Source organism: Falco cherrug, chromosome 4, assembly GCF_023634085.1.
Source record: "Falco cherrug isolate bFalChe1 chromosome 4, bFalChe1.pri, whole genome shotgun sequence".
Classification (NCBI taxonomy): Eukaryota; Metazoa; Chordata; class Aves; order Falconiformes; family Falconidae; genus Falco; species Falco cherrug.
In genome coordinates, this window is record NC_073700.1 from 21,421,438 (window position 1) to 21,445,841 (window position 24,404).

The window sequence follows — 24,404 nt, forward strand, 5'->3', positions numbered from 1 at the left end:
TTCTGTTTCAATCCCGTCTGCGCAGTAGAACTGTGCTCTGTCTCATTTATCTGGGCTGTTTAGCTTAGATTCATTCAGTCTAAGTTCTAAAGCCTAAAGTCTGGGACCTAATATTTCTTATTGACTGTGAACTCAGTAGAAAATGTTATGTGTTTGGGATAGATGAACCTTTATGTGCTACATCTTCAGTGTTGGTAGAATATAGTGAACATATATGCATCATTAAATTACAAAGAAAGTAGTATTTTTGACATACTATTAACTATAGAGGGTTGGTCAGCAGACTATCCTGCCCCATAAGCTTGTGCCCACAGCTAATAACTCCGTAATAACTCCACGCTTGAAGTAACAGTGAAGTAACAGGCTTTGTACACATATCAAAAGTGGACATTTCACAGTGGTTATGTTAACAAGTACACAGCAAGAAAGATCCTATTTCTTCCATAAATGTCCCAGTAAGCTGCCTAACTTTAAAAGAGTAGTTCACAAAGCAGTACCGTTTTTTTCTTACAATGGTTTTATTATCTCAATCATCTCACATTCTGTAGCACATAAAGATGTAATAATAACACATTAATGTTCACTGTTACAGTGCAAAAATATAGTCTGAACCATGTTCTGATCAAAGACACAGAACACATGAATTTCAGCAATGAGTTAAGTTGTAAATGTTCCCAAGTTTATCAATGAAACTGCCCTGGCATTTGTGTATTGTGGAAAAAGGGAGGCAGTGATAGTCCAGTTCATTACAAAGGATGGTTCTGTATTGAGAAAACACTACAAATAAGGCTTTTATTTACCGTTTACTTCATTTTAGAACAGAGGTGCAATCTATTTGTCATTACCCACTTGATATTTGTTGTGTAATTCACATCAACTAGTGCCTAATTCCTTTTTTTCTTAAGAATGTCAGATTTCCTTTTTCCCCTGGAAACCTGCAGTTTTCACAGAGGTAGACCAGGATCCAGAAGGGACTGCTGAAACCAGTGTCTGTGATGGGGCATGTAATTCCAGTACATAATTTTTCTGTAATGATAGTAATTAGCTTCTCTCTTTTTCCTCTCAGCAGTTATTATTATTTGGCATTTCTTGTTTTTCGTGTATCTTTTGTTGTTTATCGGTTCTGTCCAAAGTGAATTGTGCTAAATTTTGTCTTTGGTCACATCAGAGTAGTTTTGGTTTATTTTTATTTTTTTATATTAAATAAAATATTTATTTTAACAGAGTGATGTTACTGTAAAGGAAAAGGAACTAGTCCCAAACTACGGGTCTTTTCCTGGCCAAATAAAAAATATGTAAATATATGAGAGCAATGGAGCAAGTGGGAAAGAAAATTATAAAATTTAGGAGTGCAGAAAATAGAAAGGAAAGAAAGGAAAGATCTGTTTGGAGGGAAAGACCAGTTGCTCTTTTCTTTACCCACTTTAAAGGAATCTTTTGTAGGCATCGTATGTGCTGTATATCTTTCTTATCTCACTATATTCAGCTTTGTTTGTCTAATATCTGCTCAGCAACTGACTGACTTTATTTATCTTCATTCCCCTACATAGTCTCCGTAATAATCCTTTGATATTATTTATCTTTGTTTGACTTACATTTCCTTAGCAGTTTTCCTCTGACATTGTTCATCTTCATTCCCCAAATACCCACCAAGCAGTCGTTGACTGACATTGCTCAGCCTGGATCTCCTCACTCGCAGCCAGCAGCGGTTACCTGAAGCCATCCTTCTTCATTTGCCTGCCACCCAACCAGCCACCTTGTACCATCGCTTGTGCACATTAGAAACGACCATCTAACTCAGTTCCATTTCTTTTCACTTCCCAGTACATCTAGCAGTCATCATCTGGCACCATTTGCTTCAGTCTTCAGGAGCACTCCAGGATTATTGGTCTTTATCCCAGCTCCTTCCATGGGCAATTACGGGCAGCCCTGCCTCCACCTGCCCTGCCCTGCCAGGGACACTCCTGCTCTGGATGTGCTGCCTTGGGTTTCCACCTCCCCCAAGTTTTCTGCTTTGACACCTGCAGGCCTGGTTGTGTTAGATGAGATCTTTGAAATATGTATTATCCTTGTGAAAAATCCTACATGTGGAGTAACGAATTGGGCTTCTACAAAACAGATGACTTCAAATATTAACTATGGTTCACAAATGCCTGTATGAAACAACTGAGGGATTTGTGACAAAAGCGTAAGAGGCATTGAGGAGATCTTGGATCTTGGTGAGGTTTCTCACATAGCTTAACCATAAGGAAAAAGGAAATGAGTGTAAATCTTCCCAATCTCAAAAGAGATCTGATCAAACTCCACCATCAATGTGTGTGAAGTGCTGTGAGATGTTCTGGGGGAAAGCTCTACCATGGAGCTGAGCACCAGATCTTGGCCAAAAACTCCCAGAAACGTAGGGAAACCATGTAACTGACTGCACTACATCATGGGCCTGTCTCTGCCTGCTTCTTCCCAGAGCTGTTTCTGATCATCAAGCTTTTGCAAATTCTGAGATATTTCATGCCGAGGTTTTTTTTGTTAGGTCCAGAGTGTCATGGTTTTACAAAAGAAAATACGGAAAAGTGTCTTTAAACCAGGTAACCCACAATTATGAACATGAAATTTTTATGTTTGTTCCCACATATCACAAGAAACCTGAAATGTTTAATCTGCACAAATGGGTTTTAAGCATTAGGAAGCCAATTGTAAGAAATTGTGAATTCTCAGATTTAAAACTCAAGATAAGTTTTCAAATGGTATTTTTCCTTTTTTAAAAAAAAGCCCACATTTTGGAGAGGTGCCATAAACAGATGTGTTGTTAATGAGATTCCACATCATCAGTTTCAAGTATTAGGTTTGTTGTATTTTCAAATTTTCATTGCCTTTCTTGAACTCAGACTAAGATTCAAACACTAGTACATACAGTTTTACGGATTAAAAACTTGAATTGCCTTTAAGTTTAACCAAAATTCTCTGTGATCTTAGCAGTACTGTGCACATTAGGACATTCCCCGCCACGTTTTTGTAATTCATTATGATAAAAGTGGACTAATGTTTTTTTATGGGGGAAAAGAGCCTTTCTGAAAAGCAGATGTTATCCTTTCTGCTTTATCCAGCAGAGCAGTATTTTCTGTCTGAGTCTCTGGTGGCTCTGTTTGGACTAGCATGACTAAAACACCATGCATCTTTTTGAAAATTTTAAATTTTATGTCCTATTTTAGCAGAGAGCACAATTTCACACATTGAAGTTCTCTAAGTCAAAACCTGTTTTCCTTTTTTTTTTCCCCCCCTTCATCATCTTCTTTTTGACAAGCCTAACACATTGTTTCTAAATTAAACACAAGTTTGAGAGAAGAGAAGGTTTATTGAATGCTAACAAAAGGTGACTGTGGGTTGGAGAATGTGTAGACACATGCCAGCTTTCCCTGCAAAACCACGCAGGGCTTCTGTGAAACTTCTGATGTTGTGGAGGTGACAAACTGGTCAGGGGTCACTCGCCTGGCTGGGGGCTAGGGATACCTGCTCTCTCTGCCACCTCTTCCCAGCACAGGGGTGCAGCTCCCCCCGCTGCAGTTCTGTAGCAGAAGAATTGAGTGACAAATGTGTGACAGGGACAGGAAAGAAATCATGGTCTTTATTAAATGGTGGGAAACGTGCTACAATGAAAGCCTGCAAATGGCCACTTGAATCGACGCACGTAACACCATGTGCTCTCATGCTAAGGAAGATCAAGGTTGGGTGGGGTTTTTTTTTCTTTTTCTTTCTTTTTTCTTTTTTTTTTTAAATGAGAACGGTGATTTTTAAAAGGATCTAAGCTAAGCTTGACCTTAAAGTCTATTAAATCAATGACATGGTACCAGGCTGAAATTATTTTGATATTCAGAGATGGAAAACTCACAAATAAATTAATATAAAATAATAACGACTCCACCTGAAAGCAGATCCAAATTGGGTCCTGGGGAGGATGCTTAAATTCAAATCAAACTTTGGATCCAGGCTTCATAAATATTCTGTTATTTACATGGCTCAAAGTAAATTGTCTGTGTTTGGAACAGTTATTGCAATGGGAAAAGACGCCAAGCAGTGTGCAATCTTCTCTGCTCTCATGGAAGCAGAAGATTGCAGTCTTGTCCATACATTTCCTTGAAGAACTGTGCCTGTTACTCAGATGTATTGAAATACTGTACAAATACCGCATGTGTCAAACACCACATTAACCAAAATTTAAAAGGTGGGATTTTAAACCTATTACCAGCCACAAATAATCAATGAGGACAGTAACACAGGTCACAGGACTGGGAAGCCCTTCACAGGACTGTGCCTGCTAGCACAGCGAATCACACACACAGCCCTGCTCACTGACACCTCCGCAGTTACACCTGGGGCATTGTGGTGCTCCTGAGGCAATTTCAAAAGATCTTTGCATATTTAATTGCTACCAGAATGCTTTTTTCCCCACTTCCAAGATCCTGAATTGTAAACGGCTTTGATGTTAAGTAGCACTGGGATTGCTCCTGAAGGAATGCCACTTCCACCAATGTGCCTCTGTAAAGTCTTCCATTATGTTCTCTGTTAGCTTCTCTATTCTCATGGTCTATGTTTCCACTGGACCGTGAAAAAATACATAAGCTTGTATGTGCTTACCACTACTTGCCCTTCATAAGGATGAGTCTTCAGCTAGCAGAAACCAGTAGAAATATATTAACATTTTCCCAAATAAGTTTTTAAATGGGTAAATAAATTATGAAGGAGTAAATAAACAGTAAGGTTGCATGTGTACTCATTGAGAGGTCTGCTCAAATGAGTGCACTCCCACTGGCATAAATAAATGTATTAGTGGGTTTCAACAGTAAAATTAAACCAGGGATTTCAAGACTGTCATAGTTTAGTAAGTGCAGGCAGCATGTCCCACCATGTTGTTATAATCATTTTACTTGGTGAGGATATTTGTAATTATTTAACCAGAACCTGTATGTCTGTATAGGCTGAGGTCTTTGCTTATGGGCTGCTCTAACACAGTAGGTCTGCATTTATGGCAGCCAAAAAAGTGCTTTTCTGCAAGAATCTCCTTTTGAGAAGATTTTGGGTTTTATTGTCTTATATTGCACCACAATCACATGTATTCAAATATATTTTATTAAAGCTAGCAAAAATTCCTATAACTTTTTATGTGCTGCATAAATACAGTATGCGCGGCGGTCTTCAATACATCATCTGCTTTTATTTTAACATAAAAATATCAGTAGAAGGGCTGGAAAGTTTCTGAGTTGTGTAGCGTGCAGTGCGTGATGCACTGCGGCATCGGGGGCAGCGACTGGGGGTACAGCTCCGCTGGAGCAGACAGTGCCAGCCAGAAGACTTAAAAACCTCCTAAAGAGTTGTGGAGCTAAAAGTAGATGGTGCCAGATGGAAAATGAGGGCGACTGCATGCCCCCCTCCATCTGCTTCTAGTCATCTCTAGGACAACACAGCAAAACCGCTCGCTGCTGGCTGAATCTAAGAGGTGGATATTGGTTACAAAACGTGTGCGGTTCTTCTGTAGAGAACAAAACTACATGCTTGCTGGAAGTTTTGAGGGTAAAAATGTGATCTATGGATTACTGTTGTGTCCAGTTCATGCCAGGCATGGAGCATCGGGGAGTGCAGCCCCAGGTCACGGCCCCATGCAGCTCTTGCAGAGCCAGAGCCTCAGCCAGGCTCCACTGCTAGCTCAGCCCCTAGAAATGTGTGTGCCATCAAGAGAAAGCTAACAGCTCCATCCGTACAGGCGTGAAAAGCCCCAAGGATGGGCTGTGGGGCCAGAAGGCTCATGGGGAAGGAGATAGCCACAGGGGCCAGGGCTATGGTGTGCACTGGGCTCCCTTACCTAAGCAGAGGCGGGTGTTTGGCTTCTTACAGCATCTTTTACAGAAAGGCAGCTTTTAGAGATAAATGAGAGAGCCCTGAGATCCAGGGCCAGAAGTACACAAAAACAAAAAGGACCTTGATGTAGCCCTAAAGGCCTGTATGTAAATAGCTGCTCTGTGGCCAATGTCACCATGAAACCCTGCCATGGCTGTACTCTGATATGAGCTGGACAGCCTGGGATAAATCTGCTGTGCGCATTGTTTAGTGGCTTATGGGCACTCATAAACCAAGGGCTGTGGGCACCCACATTCTTTCTAGCTTCCTATTACTTAGATTCCCTCCTGTGTTGGCCACGTACCCATGCCATGGATGAAATAAAGAACAGCTCAGCATCTGTCAGTAAAAGCTTTCTCCTTTTCATCTGCACCCTCTGCCCACTGATTTCCAGTTCTCCTTGAAGTAGATGAAACACCGTATGCCCATTTACATGCAAGGGCTGGAATCTGAGTTCTGAAAATAGCTTCCCCTTTACTTGCTCTTGCTTGTGTATCCATCAGAGAGGCAAAGGCACGGAGCCTGCACTGGCCGGAGTGGGCACAAAGGAGCTCAGGTCAATAAGGAGGCACCAATGTTCTTGGACTGCTCCACTGCATTTATCTACGTGCATTTCGTACCAGTTCCTGCTTCCCAGGGACTTTCCTGGCAAGTTTTACTTTTCAAGCTTTACTCTATTTTATTTCTCTTGAGAAAAAGGCAGGGTAAGAGGTCACCCACTGGGATCTTTTGAACTCTTGCTTCCCAAACTGCAAGTGCCTTGAAAATGATTCTCAAAATATTTTCTGCAGTTCTTTATACCAAGAAAAATATTAGTATTGGAAATATTTGAAACACAAACAAGACTGTCTTTTAGAAACAGACGAGTTTTTGCTTTTTTTCAATGGTCTGTTGTATTATGATAAATATTCTTTAATCCTTGTTCAAGGAATACATCATTATCTGAAATTTTCTCTCAGTGTTTCCATCTGTGAATTTCAGCATGTAAACCCACCGTTTAGCATTCAGAAGGCATGATTCTGTTCCTTGCATTCTATTGACCTCCATTGGGTAGGCATTTAGGAGGCGGAAGACCGTTTCCTTCTAGACATCCTTGCCTTTCCGTCTGCCTCCCACTGTCCGCTGCACTCATGGCTGCTTTGCATGAGAAGTATCGTGCCGTGACTACTTCAACAAATGCACAGGGACCCTGCAAGTAAGAGCACCTAGCAACTAGAGGTTTAAGGACCAGCGGAGCCACCTCTGTGCTGGTCTATGGGCCCTTGTCCCATGGGTCTTGGTGGGGTGGGCAGCTAAACCCCTCAGCAGCTCATGTGTGTGCAGGCAAAATGATGGACATCATAATTCCCTGAATTTCTGCATCTGGCTTGGTGAGGGACCTGTTTTGATCCTGGAGCACAGCACTCACTGTTCTGGTTTCTGTTGTGTTTTCTTTCTGCAGTCGATCAAACGCTCTCCTCTCAACCAAGTATTTTTACACACGTCTGGAAATGTCTGCTGGAGGCTGGGATCTAATAACAGATGCCATGACTGCCAGCCGTATCGGGAGGCTTGCGTGATTTTTTGTATAGAACAGATTGAGAATTCGCCAACACTTTTTTTTAAAATAGAAGTGCCGATTCATCAAAAATCTCTATAAGGGACAAAAAGAAAAATCTCCCTGATCTGGGAAAAAAGGTTTTGAAGTTGTTGAAACATCCCATTCCACACTCTGAGTGAAATGTTTCATTTTATAATTTGAAATTGCCTATTGAAATTTGAAATGACCAGGTAAGTAAAGATAACTTAAAGATGACCGTGTGCTTGATACGATCCAACTTTGTTTCAGGCCATTATTTAATTAAAAATTGGTTTTGCCACAGTCCAGTATAGGAAAAGAACCCCACCATAATTAATATAAAGTTCCTTCCATCCAACTCTGAGTTCATATATAATAAATATTGATCACTATGCTCATTTGATCTGACCCCATAGGAGACCATAAGTATTTGAAATTTATGCCAAATCCCGTAGCCTGTCAAATGCAATTAAAAACAGAATTTACTGATTTATTTTTTTTAAAACCTAGAAGAACTCACCATGTATGACTAAGATATTTATTTGCTGCTGTATTTATTTCAGTTTTGAAGCTTCACGTCTCTTGCCATTTGTCACTGCTGAGGGCAGTAACTGTTTCTTCCTCCAGTTTAGAGGTGAGCACTGCAAAGTGGCATGTGCTTAAGATTTTTCTAACTCTATGGTTTCACACTTCAGACACATACTCCCAGGATAAGCCTTTGGTAATGTCTTTATGAAAACCTGAACATTTGGTCCTTGCAAGCCCCCAGGGCAATTCATGCTTTTGAAGAATTTGCAAAACTTATTGAAGCCTGACCTTTCTTTTCTGAAATCTTGTTGACTGTGTTTAGTTCTGTAGATTTTCCTTTGCTTTTCTTTCTATTTGATCTTCGAAAAAAATGTAGTGACTTTCCTTATTAAATGATGCTAAGCTTTTTGGTTTGGGTTTTTTTTATTTGTTTTGATTTTGGTTTTGAGGGTTTTTTTCCATGAATCTAGGACTTTTCTCAAATAATCAGCTATATACTTTCCCGTCCTCAGGGAGTTATTTCTTCAGTGAATGTATATATTTGACTACATACATTTTTTTCCTACTTAATGCTTGAGTTTTACCTTTTAAGTTATGAATTTTTAGGGAAGCTCGTAGCCAGAACCTAAGCTTCCATGGCTTCACACCCTTACGAGAAGCAGTATCTTATTGCATTGACTGTTCTCTGCGTTGCAGAGACATTGGTGAATATCCACATTCTTTGTTCAGGATAGCAGATGCAACATAAAGCAGGACTCTGCTTGTAGTTTTGTATCATTTCATTTTTAAAAACCCAAAGAGAAACTGTTTTCTTTATAACAATTCTGGCAAACAAGTAGCAGTGATGTGTGTCTTCCCAAGAGTGAGGAAAAAAGGTGCTTTAAGAGATGCTCCATTTCAAATTGTGGAAACCTCCCCACTCCCCTCTGGTCCATCTCACCCCAAAACTTGATGGCTGATAGAAGAAGTAACCCACCTTCTTCAGATGGTCGGGAAACTGAGCCTTGGCTCCTTTCTGCATGGAAAAAAGGCCTGTTTCTGGCACTGGGCTGACACTTTGAGTACTGAGACAGCCCGTGGCTTTTCCCAGGAACAAACATCTCCTGTGAAATCCTTCCATTTCATTTCGTACATGTCAAAATAATTTCAGTCTTCCCCAGTCAGCATTCAAGATATTTTTCAATGCTGCTTCTGCTTTCACAGCCTGTCCCAGAGGTCTGTCAGGGTTCCCACTGTAAGATCACTTGCGTCTGCGTGTCTACACACATATGTGTTTGCCACCACTTCTTTCACCAAGCCAGCCACACCCTGGTAGCCTGTATATAAAATTGCTTTGCTTTCTTTTAACTCTGTCTAGACTATTTTGCTGGACTGTGGGACATACACACAGTGGTCTCTCCATTGCTTTTAAGAAGATATTTTTATTAAGTTCTCATCTATTCTGCCTCTTGCACATCTTTCTAAATCTACATTTTTTGATTGACAAGAGCAGGAACACATTATAAATTATGCTGCTGGGCACAGGTATGCCAGTATAATATATTTTACTTTTTATTATTTTTCTCCCTATATACTTCTACTTTTCCACAGAGTTTCTGGAATGGAGGAAATAAATGCTTAAAGGTGCTGATTAACTGCTGCTCAGGGAGGAAGGAGAAAGGGGAGGGAAATTGGAAAGAACAATTGAAAAATGAATTAAAAACCACAGTACCTCTCTTCATCTCACAGTACCTCTGTTTCTGCCTTGTCCTTCCTTTCAACTTGTCCAGTTTACACTTGATCCTGCCCAAGCAGGATCATGCATGGTGCAGGACTGAGAACGTTTAAGATGGAGAAAACCTATTTAGATGAGGTTCAACTGCTCCTCTGCAACCCAGATCAACACTAATAATGACATATTTAATGCAATTAGACAACTTTCTTGTGTTTGGTGACATTTGTTAGCCTCCCTGAAACATATTTACACTCACAAGCCAGTCTCATCTGGTATGATGCACAGTTTGAAATGTGATAAGATAGGATGGGCTGTTGAGGTAGAAGGTGACCCTTTGAACGTCTGTATTTTGTGGCTCCGTATTAGCTGAAGCACTCGCTGCAGTTTTCCCTGCCAGACTGCTCGGTGAATGCCCTGTTCCCCTAGGCACAGAAACAAAATAATAAAAGCACGAGTACCGTGCAGACTTCTCTGAGGATGCTCACTGATGTGAGAGATGAAGTGAAATGTCTGCGGGATGCTGTGGTGTAGGGAAGCCGACACGGCAGCAGGAGTGCAGATAGGGAGGAGATGAATGAATGAGTCCTGTGCCGCAGTGGCCAGTACCTGGACTGAGTTCATGCAAGCAGATGCAGCAGTCCCAGCACCGCTCAGCAGGATGGGTGCACTGGGTGCTCAGGAATAAACTGGAATTGAATGAGTGGAGAGTGCTGTAGTATAGCAACTCCCACGGCAAGATCAGTCCCGCTTCACTTACCACACTGCCTGTTCTTGTACTGGGCAACCCCTTCATTAAGGGAGTGTGTGAGCTCTGGAAACTCTCTGGATCCATGATTTTATGGGGGGGGTGGTTTTTTTTTTCTTAATCAAGGTATTACTAGTTTGCTCCCTGAACTACCATGTCTTCTTATGAACACAACCAGGGATGGCACAGGGCCTCGCTGGACGATATGGGAGGGCAGGAGAACAGTGCCGCCAGGGTATGTGTGTGACTGTGCCCTTGGATGCACTGCAATTTGCCTGTCCCCAAAGTTTCAGCCATGTGACTTCCACAGAACCAGAATAATGCCGCGAAACTGTGCTCTGGATACTGATATTTTCATTTTACGTTAATTTATGTCCAGCCTTTCACAAGGCAAAACCAACCTCAAAATTCAGCACAAGGCATACACAGCCCCACGCTGCTTTGACCGCATCAGCCCTGGCTCTGAGAGGTGTAAGCTGCCCCATCCATTCCCGTCCAGGCTTGGCAAACACAATGATTTTGCATAATTCTTGCAGTGGCATTAAACATTACGCTGCAACACAGTGATGGGAATTTTTTTTTCCCTTCTCCAACATCTGCCTGCTCTTGGGTGCTGCTGTGGTGAGCCCTCCACTCGGATGTGACAGTCCTTCCCAGTACAGCACTGGAGCTTCGTACCCACCTGTGGCAGTATGGTCCCTTGGCCATCGCGCAGAGGTGATGATAGAAGTGGCCCTTGGTCCCTAGGTGATGGCTGCAGCCACGGTGCCATTCTAGGCAGTGGGCAAACTGCTTCTGCTCAGCACCTGCTCCACAGGAGGGAGCAGTTCCCATGAATTTCTCAGCAATTTCCATGAATTTCTAAAGCATTAAATTTTTTCAGCCCTGAGCCGCAGCTGTCTGTGTTTGAATGCAGGAAGAGGGAGTCAGGAATTAAAAAGCATTTCATGGAGACTGAATTTGCCACTGATTTTTTTGTCTGCTTTCGCTAATGTATTTGGATAATTGAAGAGAAGCCTAACTGATTCATAAACAGAAAAGAGATAAACACTCCCTTTCCCAGCATAGTGTTACATAAAATTTCTCTGGTTTGTATGATCCCAACGTTAAAGAAGACGTCTTCTTTATAAAACCAGAACCCACTGTTTTTCTTTTCTGCTTAAGCTTCCCTTTCTTTGTGAGCATCTCTTCTGAATTTTGCAGGCTTCATGAATTTAAGGCATGACACTAATCCCTGATCTCTTTGCATGGGTATGGTGAAATTACACTCTCTCTGCTCTCAGAACCCTGCAGAGAGCTTAGAGAAAAATGGCAATATTGACAAATCTGTTATTCTTTTGTTCTCCCCAAATTAAGTCTATTCCACACAATGTTTTTAACAACTGACTTTCATGGGGAGGCAGGTGTGTGCTGTTCCCCAGCTGGACTCCAATACGCAGCATGAGGTTCAATGTATAACGATTCAGGTCATTGTAGCAGAGATTTCAAAACTCAATCTGGAATTTGTAAGTGATACATGGACTGATTTCCCAAATCATCACGTCATGCTGTAGCTCGAGTTGAAGTTATCGGCTTGATGAAAGAATCACTGGGTGCACTTCTCCCACTTGCGCTTCTCGCAGAGCCAGGCTAGGTTACTGAAACGGCCCCTTCACACCTCTAAATCCATCGGAGGAGAATTTGGCAGGGTTTGAGAAGCCCTGATCATGATCTCCAGATGCTTCATCAGTGTTCTGCACCCTTCTCTTTGCTGAAAGGATAAAATTGAAAATTTCAGTGTCAGCAGAAAACCCAGAACATTTCCAGGCTTCGCGGTGGCTAGGAGCCGTATGGAGAGCAGCAGTTCTCCATGGCATCTCAGCGGTTCTCACAGCGTTATTGCCTTTGTAAGGCAACGTGTCACCTGTACCCGTCACATCCCTGTACCTGGCAGACAGGAGGTTTCCATGTCTAAATACTTATTAACACTGCATGTTGTTTACCTCATTAATCTTACATCATGTTTCCTTTCCATCTGGTTGGGTGTCAGGTGTGGTACCAAATCGCTACAGCACATTAATTTCCAACTGGTGGCTACTAGTGGTTGGCAAATCAGGTTACTTTGTGACTATTTATTAGCTGTGTTAATTGTTTGACAGATTGTTATTGACTGCCATCCCAGGGGTGGCAGATGGCCAATAAAAGACAAAATGTAACTTGCTGTGCTTTTGTGACGTCTTGATGGCTCTTAGATTTTTTTTTTAAAAACCTTTGCATTGTATAATGTATCCTGTCATCAGTTACATGAAAATGGGATAAATTTTTGTAATTATGCAAGAAGGCCTGATCTATGGCCATAGGACTGTGTAAATGAAAATGTAAAGAAATCTGCCTTGAATCTTCACTGCAAGGTTTTCCTACAACCAAAGAGCAAAAACATTCAGAAACTGGTAGATTTCTTTTCCAGCCAAAAAAATTATCAAGAGGTATAAAAAAAAAGGTAATGAGGACCAGCCCATACACTGAGAACTTTCTCAAAAAAGTTGTCTTTTTTTGGCTGAACAGAAATTCACTTCAACATGAAATGCAGTTTCTGTAAGAATTAAATGTTCCACTGAGATGTTTGTGGATGCCAGCATGCATCAGTTTGCTGCTGCTGAAACCCAAATGAAACATTGCCATGCGTCACACCAAGCCAAACCATCAGTCACTCCCCATCCTCAGGTGAAGTCTGAGGTGGGTGAAGCTTTCCTCCCTTCACTTAGCCCGGGGCAGATCCGTGATGAGATTAACCTTCTTGATCTAACAGAGACACTCAGAAATCCCTGCTCTGCTGCTGTCTGCACCTGCACTCCAGAGGTGCCACCAGGTCTGATTTTTTTCAATTTGCTGAGACACCTGGAGTGGCGCTTCACATGCCTACATATTTTTTCCAGTTTTTGCCATGGCTTAGCTTCTCAGCAGCTAGCTTATGACTAAGCCTGATAAATGTGTGGAAACTTGGTAATTCTCCACCCACTTCCTCCAACTCTCTTGCTCTGAGTCATTCTTTGCTGAGCTTTTGACATTTATTTTGAGTTTCTTTGCTGTTATGTGGCTCCCATAATACCACACACCGCTGAGGCACCAAAGTCACCAAGGTACCACAGAAAGGCACAAAGGGTATCCTGTGGGGGTGAAAGGGAATGCTTCGGTTTCAGTCTGAAACATGACGATTTCTGCGCACTGATGCGCCTGTGCATTCCTATTTGGGAGCACTTAAAGGGCGTGAGAGCTGGTTTTTGTATAAGAACTTCAACAGCCTCTGGGTCTGAGTTTCTTGCTTAAAGCACGTGCATAGAGGCAGCCAGGAGCTGGCCAGAAAAACAGATGTTTTCGTCTCCACGCATCAGGCCATGTCATGTACAGAAGGGAAAAAGAGTATGATTTTCTGATCTGCTACTAGTACAAACCAGGAGAAAACCTCTGCTAGCCCATGTCCCACACCAAGGATGTGAGTCACAGCATGTGGCCTAAATACAGGACCTTCTTTGCTACCCTCTTGCTGAGAGCTGTGCCAAAAGTCATGCTGGATTCCCAAAGGAATTGCAGCTATGAGGATCCATCGATGGGTGAGCAGTTCCTCAATAGTGAAAAATTCGATATATTCCCAGTGGAGCTTGCCTCTTAGAGGCTGTGGCATATTCTTGGAAGAGACCTGCATATGTGGAGACCATGGGCAGTGGCCACCTGATCGTTGAATCGATTACCCCAGCCATTACCAAGCAGCCAAGATATATAGTGATGCAGTGATAACTGCTGTGCAAGGCCATCATTTGAAATGGATGGAGCAACAGAAATGCTAAAGCATTTCAAACAGTGGCTCCTCAGCAGACTTACAAGTAATCATTGAAATAGTAGATCTTGCTGCTGAATAGTAGTGGCTCATTGTCCACCTGATGAAATGTTTCCATCAAATTTAGCAAGAATACCACTGAGGTTGTATTTTCTTCTCTCAATACACACTGGCTCTTAAATTATGTAGATGTTGTATGCTGGGTCAATGGCACCTTTCTTTTTTGGTTGTTTCTGTGGCTTTGATGCAATTGTGTTAGCTTTGGCCTGCATTTTCCTTCACTCAGTGTACTTCTCATTATGCACTGAGTTATTTGGCAGACAGTGTTTTTTCCACAGACCTGATGCCCCGTATCACAGGCTTATGCGCTCTTTACTTAGGTTTTTGCTATTGCTATTTTGATTTCTTTGCACCTCTAAAAATACAAGTTCTTATGTCTGTCAGGGGTGTATAAAAACCATGGAATAGTGAGGGCAATTGTTGAAAAAGTGAAAGACAACTTAAAATAACAGCAGTACTGTGTGGAACTTATCCACCTTTTTTTCCCTGAGATTTAAAATTCAGGGAGATGATGGTATTAACATATACTGAACTATTGAGGAGGGAGGCTGCATAAGAAGGCTGCTGTAGCCTAAAAGCATCATATAGAATACTTTCATTCCTACATTTTACAGTTATTTTCATGACTGGCACGGCTTTGTTTTAACTGTAGTTTGATTAAATTCAGTCATAGGAGAAGCACTGCATTAAATCTTTCAGAAAGCGCTTTGTATCACACTGAGTTGCATCAGTCACACATTGCTATGACTGCAACAAAAGCCAAGACTAAAATTGTTTAATTTTAGATGGTATATGTTTACACTCTATAATAAGATATCAAATGTTCTCTCTGCAAACAGTTGTCTTTATCATGAGAGATCCTTTCAGACAGTATGTGAATCTCTGTGTTGTTTTTTTGTTTTTTTTTTTCAGTAAAAGAACATCTTGAAAGTACAAGGAGTGCACTTAGTCATTAATCAGTGACAGGGACAATTTGACCAGTGCAATTAACTACACCTGTTCTATTAATAATCAAACACGCCAAAAATGCTTCTGCACTCAGGTGTTAATCAGGACACTGTGCGGCTCTGCGTAACTTCGCTTTAAAGTGCTAAAGGAAATGCAGATTAATGGGGAATCAATGTGAGATATGGAAGTGTGACATGCACTTGTCAGTAAAATTCGGCTTTCTTGAGAAGACATGATGATGCAGCTATACAAAAGGTAACTCGATTTAACAGACACCTTTACAGACCTGCCTATTTAATTAACCCAGAAATACTTTAATATCAGGAACTGGAGAAATAATCTTAGCTGCTGTCTACTTGCTGCCTTGTGTTTAGTAGATTTATACAGCAATGCATCTGGGTCACACAGTATTAGCTAACTCCTCCCAGTATCTCACTTTTATTTCTCTAAAAGACCTGCTGCTGGCAAGGCTCAGAGGCAAGGTTAAGTGTGTCTTAGATGTTAAGGTCTCTCTGATGTTAACAGTTCTCATGCTCAGGGTACTGTACAGTCCAGCCACTTGCTCCAAGGTCTGTCTTGCTGAGCTAGGGAAAGCATGGATGCAGTTCAGCAAAGGCTCTGCAGCACACCCATCAGCAAATTAAGCTTCCATAGACTAATGAGCTTGTGTCTGCTTCACTGAACAGGTTTCCTCTGATTTGTCATGAAAACAGCAGTATTTTAATATCTGCTGAGAAGCCTTTGACTCTCCTGGTGGCACATTCCAGGACAAGGTGAAGGAATAAGCCTAAGGGAGGGAGTGGCTGAATAACTTATACATTTGAAAATTTATTTCCCAGTAGCACATCAACATCTTTTTCTATTTTCAGTTAAACATGCCATAGGAACTCTAACCAGACCTCTGTTGATGTGATAGACATGTAACAGCAGCGAGGAAGCTGCCTCCTGACACTGCCTGAGGTCCTGCCCGGTGAACGGCTTCGTTCCCCAGCACAGAGGCAACGGAGGGAGCCCAGGACTTCGTATGGTGCCTGTTGGGCTGGCCACCAGGTTGCTTTTGCCTTCTCTCAGAGGGTGAGGGACCTTCCATCGTTTAGGATCAGGCATGATTTAATGGGTCATTTCAGGGTTTCATGGAGACAAATATCTAACGAAGTATATAACTCAATACTCTTAATCCATTAATCAGAACCCTCCTCTTCCCCCACCCCAAACTAAGCCGCTAATTTCAGTGCTAAATAACCTATCAGTTAAAGCAGACAACAGCCATCTTCAACACCTACCTACCTATTTATCTCATGACGTGCACAGGATTGCAAGAAACATGGTGGGCACAGCCTGGCCAATGCTGGGGTAACTGGGATCTCCAGTGACCTGCTTTGTCAAGGCGAACCAGGAGCTTAATTTTCTGAGATGCTCATCACCTGCTTCTGTGTGCTCTCCTATTAATAAGACAACCGATTTATGGTTGCAGGCTCATGCAAAACAAACATGTATTTGTTCAAAGGTATTGGTTTCAAGGCATTGTGCCACGTAAGAGTTAATTACTCAAGGGATTCGTAGGGTATAGGAAGCTCATCTTCAGGCATCTTTAGGGCCATAAAACAGCAGCCGTTTGCAGAGGTGTACTACATGACAGTGTGGTATAAAAAAAAGAAACATTATTATACCATTAAATGTTACAGAAGCAACTTGGCTACACTTGAATTATACAGATTTTGCTTCTGCTAGCACTTGTGGGCTTGCACATCCAATGTCCCTGCAGCAGTTACTCACACAAGTTAACAGTTTAGCAAGAAGGCTACAAGGTAAAACATGAACTTTACAAAACTAACTAATTCTAAGTTGCACTTGGCCCTAGCTGAAAAGATTAAATGCCAATTTGTATTGTAATATTATCTGTTAATTTCTGCTCTGATGGACTTTGTTTTGTTTGGTGTATTTTCTCTGTTATGGCCTAACACTTTCACTATCCTGGAACTATTTATCCAGAGAAAAAGATGATCTTGGCCTTTTATATGAAATTTAACTAACTTTTATTTTGGCAGCCTATGTTAGATGGCTTCATTTGTGAAAAAAAGAAAAAAAAAAAAAGTGTGTTTCCTACTCTATAGCCCATTACATTCTAATGATTTCAGGGAGATATCAAATTAAAGAGCTGACAAAAACATATATAGAATCTGGCAATCCCCTCCAGAGTTTTAGAGCTTATGATTGCACAGAGCTTGCCAGAGAAGTTTTTATCTCCCCCAAATCACTGAGCCATTACAAAGCATCATGTAATTATGTAATTAGGTGGTATGTCATCTGTATTAAAAATGTTTATGAAAATTTGTGTAACCTGTGAGCTGCATATGAACAGAGGTCCATTCTGAACCGTGGAACTGCGGCTGCCTTAGTGACCTACGCGTCTGTTCTGTCAGTATCTTTTTATTCTGTTTATTCACTTTCGCTGTCCATGGTCATCAACATGGAGAAAAAAAATATGATCTATGTAATATAATGTAAATTTGCTCCGAGACGAAGCCATGAAGGCAGTTTTCAGAGCCTTTGGATCTGTATTTAGACAGTTCTCTAGTCAAATAAAATAAAACGCTAGGAAGAAATTGATTCTGCATTGCTTCCTTTCCATCACATTTCATTCCCACCTGGCAAATCTGTAGGAAAGCACTCACGCAAACCCGTGAGTGAGCTTTGGCAGATTGGTGGTCCTTGCCAAAATCTCTGTGGCTCAGACCTCGCAGCCAGGGAGCCTAAAATAAATTCACAACATCCAGCTAACCCCAACCCTGGCGAGAAGGTGTCTGAAGGGAAAAGGGGCGATAGGTATATTGAGTGGCACATGGGGACCCCTTTATCCCTGGTAAACTGGAGCCCATCCAACCTGCCATTACGCCCTGTGTGGGGTGTGATGGCTGGAGCCGTTCTGTGTATGGGGCTGGGGGCTCTCCTCCACGCCCCTCACCCCTGTGCCGCCACCTGTCCCCTTCCCTGCCCCACCACCCCACCTTCTCCCTCTAATCCACCGGTGCTGGGCACCTCATAACCCATTTCCTACCCACTGTTTCAGCCAAGTCAGCTCAGCTTGATCAAAATAGATTTTGGAGAGCTCATACCAGTATTTTGGCCAGGACGTGAAGAGGCAGTGAATGCTGGCCAGGGTGGTGATGAGTGGAGAGGGGCTCTGGAGGCAGCAGCCTGCAAGGGCTAAATCCACCATCTTCTAGCAGGTGGTTTAGCAAAGCTAGCAGAGTTTGCAGACAAAAAGAAGCAAGAGAGATGTGTTTATAAATGTTGTTTTGTTTCCTTGGAGGCAACCTTTGGACTGCATTGATTTTTCTCTTATTTAATACTCAAGCAGCTTCCTACTTTTCCACGCAGCAGTATTCCCCAGTTATGCCCCTGCCCCTTCCCCACAGAGGCACAGAACCAGAGATGCAGCAATCGCACACAAACCGGCACTTGAGTCTTAACAGCAAGCTCGCTAATTCTGCAAGTTTTGCCTGCCTTCCATTTTTTTCTTGCTCAATAGGAAAATGGAAAGATTACTGTATTTACAATATACTATTTTCTATCATCCAGTATCACAGAAAAAAAAAATATAAAGAAAACAATGTTCTGCTGGGCAATATTGCTATCAAATAAGGGGGGAGGTGGTGGTGGTGGGAGAGACAATTCAAAGCGAGTGTCCTCCTTTTACCTGATCCCTGCTGTTCTTTTTACAGCAATGCAGCCAGTAATGCTACCTCTGATGCTTTTAAAGATGACAGGAAAAGTAACATTGGCTCTTAAGGAAATCCAGCTTTTTCTTTTGAATCACCTTTGTCCCTTTCTCAGAATAAGCTGACACACCAAAGAATAGCGCAGAAGCTCCCGGTCAGGTCAGAGGCAGGTGATCCCACAGTAAGGTGTATTGGCCCTTCAGTTCTGTCATCAGAACTTGCTTCCTAAACATCAGGGTTTGTTTTTTTTTTTTCTTTTATAGGATGACCTCATGCAGATCTGTCTACAGAAAATGGAGTCCTTTCTTTGCTCCGAAATAGCTGTCTTTGGGTTCATACACAGCACAGTGTTCTTAGCTATACCAGCCTAACAGCATCTGCAGACCCCTATAGCCACAGCTGAGAATTGGGGATGTTTTTTGTGAAAGGTATCAAGAGAAGAGTGGTCTGTGGTTTCCTTAAGGCCTCCCTTTGACCCAGGTGTCAAATCAACCACTTTCAATATTGAGTGATGAATAATGAATGCTTAAAGGAATACTCACAGCAGATAGTTGCTGACGATACCCAAGCTGAAGATAACTTGTATGAAATATTCGTCGAAGAACAGTGAGTAGTAAGTGGATTAATAAACCAAGCCAAAAACCCCCAACAAACAGACAAAAAAACACCAAAAGAAAATGCTTTTTTTTTTTTTTTGACAGTTTTCAAATACTGAAGAGGGCAAAATTTTGTACAGCAAATTGGTTGTTGCAGATTCTTCAGCCAGACTAGGAAGGTCCTGCAGTAATGTTTTTGTACTGCTTCTCAAGACCTTTTACAACACTTATATGCTTCTAGTATCGCAGCTCATCACAGCTACTCCCAACAAGCAAGGGGTAAGATCTTCTCATTGTTAATGAGCAATGATTCCTCACAGCTTGTAGCAAACAGCTCTCGTCTGTGTGCAGTATAGATAGACTTACACTCCTGTGCCAGTAGAAAGCTATCTAGCACAATCACTTCAATTAATGGAAGAACATCACCAGGTTTGATAACTCCGATTCACCTTTCTATCCTTGTGGTCAGGAGTGAGGTATGCAAAACCACGGCCTTTCTCTTGAGACTTTCAGAGGATTTTTTTGGTCCTGTTGGCACCTTGACAAATTACTCAGACAAAGTGTGTGGCTCACTTTGCACCTGCTGGCTTCCTGCACAGCACATGTGGGAGGTACTAGCACGTGAGCATCACATCACAGGGAAAGAGAAGGTAATTCTGGCTTTATGAAGGAGCTATTCCACACCTCTGCAGTTATCTGTTATGCATGTCATTTAATTTTAAGATATTTTTTTCAACCTACCCAGATCGAGGACCTCTAACTTTTGGAAGCATATTGAATATCACGATGGCAAACAGAAGACCTCTATTTCACATCCAAACAGAGTCTCCCATGGGGAATAAAGTTCTTGTCTGCTTTTCTTTCAGCTATATCAGCTGATCTAATAAAAAATACTCTCTTTGCTGAACTTGCTCTACTTATATCCTTAGAGCATTACAGCTGCTGATAGCACAGTGGTTGCACCAATACAACATGACACTAATGATTAAATAGTCAGCTTACCAACGCTGCAGCTGGAGGCTAGTGGAGACTATGCAGGGCTTTGTGTGTACCTACATTACCATTTCAGCTGGGGTCAGGAAAGTGTGTCCAAGACAGATCTCCCGATCACCCCTGCTCATCACCCAGCTTGCACGGGGCATCACTGTGCACCCAGGAGGGATCCCTCTGGGCAGTGACAGGTGGGATGATGCACACCAGGAGCACAGCTCGTGTCAGCCCACTCCAGCCGCAAAGGAGCGCTCAGTCCATGGGGCCAAAGCAGAGGAGGTATGAAGACAAACCTCTAAAGCGTGTGCAGGGCAGGCATCAGGTTGTCATCTACAGATGTCGTTGCTCTGCAGTTGCAGCCTTGGCCACATATAGGACCCAGCCCACTGCACATAGCAGGGAGAGGCTCCGGGATGTCCAGTATAAACCACAACAACAGCACTGCCAGGTGATTTGTACATGCAGGGCATGGTCAAAGCCATAGTTACATTAAATGACCTCTTACCTCATCGTAGCAAGCCCAGGACACCTGAGTGAGGGCTGCAGCCATGACCTTGGTATTTCACTCATTCATTTTGCTTGCCTCTGAAGAGCTCTTGAGCCCGAGGTGGCTATCCCAGCCCCCAGGCACAGACTGGAACCTCGTGAAGATAGCCACATCGCCCCACCATCAGGACTGAGGGAACAATGGGGTTTTCATTGAGCGCGCTGGCATTTATGAGTTGCAGAAAAGTGGAGGCAAAGAAAAAGCACTCACTGAGAAGGATGATTAGTCTCCTACCCTTGAAGAAAATTGTTTTACTCAAGACCTTACATTTCAGTAGAGCTCTTTTTGTTCTGATTTTAAAGCTATAGATTAATCTCTCTGATTTAGGCAGAAAATAAGCCATTAGTCTAGCTAGCTCTGACAAATGCCTCTAATGGAAGAATTTTCAAATATGCTCTCATTTCCCACGTATTTCCACTTATCAAGACTATAAAAGTTAGTTTGTGTATGGCATTGCGGAAGCACACTTAGACAAAAACATAAAGACAGATTTTATTTTCAGCATAAAGGACTTAGCTATGGTTCAGTTGTCAAAATTGTTCAACTGAACCTAATTTAAAAAAGGAAACTGTATTTTTGATTAATCAGAAATTTCCACAAAGAACATCTGCTTTCTGTAGAAAATGTTGACATGTCAAAGAAACAAATTTCATGAGCACATTCCAGCCAAACATAAACATATTTTAAGCTCATGAATTTCAGAACCTTTCCTTTCCACGTCTTTCAGTCGAAATGAAATTCTCAAACGGTTCTACCTCTCTTTAAATTCATTTAAATGAATTAACAATTTACCGAGCAGCGCTGGGTCTCCTGAGAGGGAACCTGCGGAGACCGTCACCTGCCGGGTGCAGAGGAGCGCAGGGTGCTGGTGGCGAGGCACGGGCGGGCTCCTGCGGGGCTCCTGGGTGGCCACCGCTCCCACCGTGTTACCTGCGCCCTGGGCAGGGAGGGGGTAAGGAGAAATGAGACTGCCTCTGGCTGCTGGGAGAACCACAGCTGACCTGCACGTCTCTCAGCCAAAAGTTTTCCAGGCAAAATGAAAAGAGCAGCGGTTAGTGTGAGCTGGAGACTACATACAGTCTGATTCATTGTCCCCTGGATCTGAGGAGTCCCAGCTGAAAAGTGAAATGTAAACCTTTACCCTGGGAAAAAATCAGGTGTTCTGCTGCTTTTGTATGTGAGGGTCTGTTCACGGTTCAAAAAGAACCCAACCAAGTATTAATAACGTTGCTTGGGGTTTTTTTACTTTATCTGATAGCAACTGTACATAATAGACGGTAGGAGTAATACCTCATTCCTTTGTAAGTCACATGTTAGAGGTATACCATCTGAGTACTCCTTCTGCTTCTATTATAATTTATTTTGTTCATAGCTTTCGGTGAACCATGTGGGCTGAGACATTATGGCTTTTCAATAGCTCACTAAATATATTTAGAATGCTTAATTGAAGATTAACCTTTATTTTGTTCAATAAATGTATTCTCCATCTAACAGCTCCAAACAAGAAAATAACTTTGTTGAGGTTTTATATTTTGCCAGCATTGTTTCTCTCTAAAGATAGAGAAAATGAAGCCTCTGCAATAAATTGATGGAACAGGGAATCAACAGAGTAAAAAATAATTTTGATGATTTCTTCTTTGCACTGCAATTATATCCAGTACACTTGACAATGAAATAAACAAATAGTACAAATGAAGCCATTAATTTCCTTCCTATCTACACAATTTTAATTAGAATCATTTAATTAGTCTTGGCTACAGTTTCTCAAGAAGATTGCACAACACACATTTAAGCTACTCTCCTGCAAGAAGATATATTTATCATTGTTTATTAAGTACAACAAATAGCTACAACAGTACTAGGTAGCCCATGATAAATGCTGTTGTCAAAAATAATTCTTTAGCACCGAATTTATTTGAAAGCAAAATTCTCTCCAGGTTCATTAGTTATTAAGCTTTTACTATTTTAATTGTTATAATAAATATAATGACATATTTAATATATTCACTAACTTTTTATGACATGTCATTTTTTGTAGCTGGCAATAAATGTCCCTGAGCCTTCAAATAATTTTCTGTTTGGTTTCCCAGAGCTTTTGGTCTAGAAAAACAACCTTTTCAAGGTGCAACAAGAAATCACAGAAAATTGGTCTGAAAGGGACATGGGGTTCATCTTCAGAGGTCACCTAATTTATCCGCTTTTCCCCACCTCGCTACTGCTGATAGCTTTTCTTGTAGAATCGGTTCCAAGAGCCTCCAATGTTAAAGGTTTCAAAAACTCTATGTGCTCCTCCCATGGTTAACTGGTCTTACACTGAGAAAAATTTTCCTTGTGTCTTACCCGAATCTTCCTTTCCGTTTAAGCCGATTTTTCCATGTGCCGTTGGTGGCGAACACAGAAGACATCAGTCCTTCCCCCGATAGGAAGCCTGTTTCCATGTCTCCCTCTGGTCTTCTCCAGCTTCCTCAGGCTGCTTTGCTTTGCAGCTCTTCCTTTCAAGGTGAGATGTGTGAGGCTGTGCAACTTCTTCTAAATGCAATCGTTCTCAAATGGAAAGATCATTAGGATAGGACATCATTACACTGGTAGAAATAATAAGCCATGAAATTATTTCAACATATCTAACTAAACCATTGTCACAACCTGAGAAATTGTTAAAGGAACCATTTTTTTCTGTTGCCTGTTGCAAGGAGAACTGCAAACACAGTCTCAACAGATAATTTGTCAGATTAAATCTAGTCTTTCATTTTTTGCATGAACTGCCCAAAACCCTGACAGTTTTCTCGGCTGTAATTTCTACTTAATGTTATCTTCTGAAAACTTTTAGTTAATAATTCCTGGCTTCTAACTCACTTATGGGCACTTTTCCCAAGCCTTCATTATTCAGGTTTCCAACAGGCTAATTGCATATCTAAGTCAAAGAAAGCCAGATCCTACAAATAAGTTTGCTGAGGATGTGAGTGCCACTGCTGCCCACAAAGAGCCATACAGCCTTGACAGGATGATGAGAGACCACAGCTGCAGTCAGGGCTTGCTGATTTTAAGGAATATTTAACTGATGCATATTAGTCCAAAAATTTACATTCAAAAGCAATAATTCATTGTAACAAATAGAAAATTCCTATTCTTGGACATATTCTTTGGTATTTTGATATTTTATCTTTCTGCCACATGGGTTTAATATCATTATTGTACAATAAACTTGATGTTGCACAGTGCACAATGATCATATCAGCTGTTTCAAATCTGATTTTTAAGTGAGTCAACAGATGATGGTCATAGGTCCCAGAAATCCA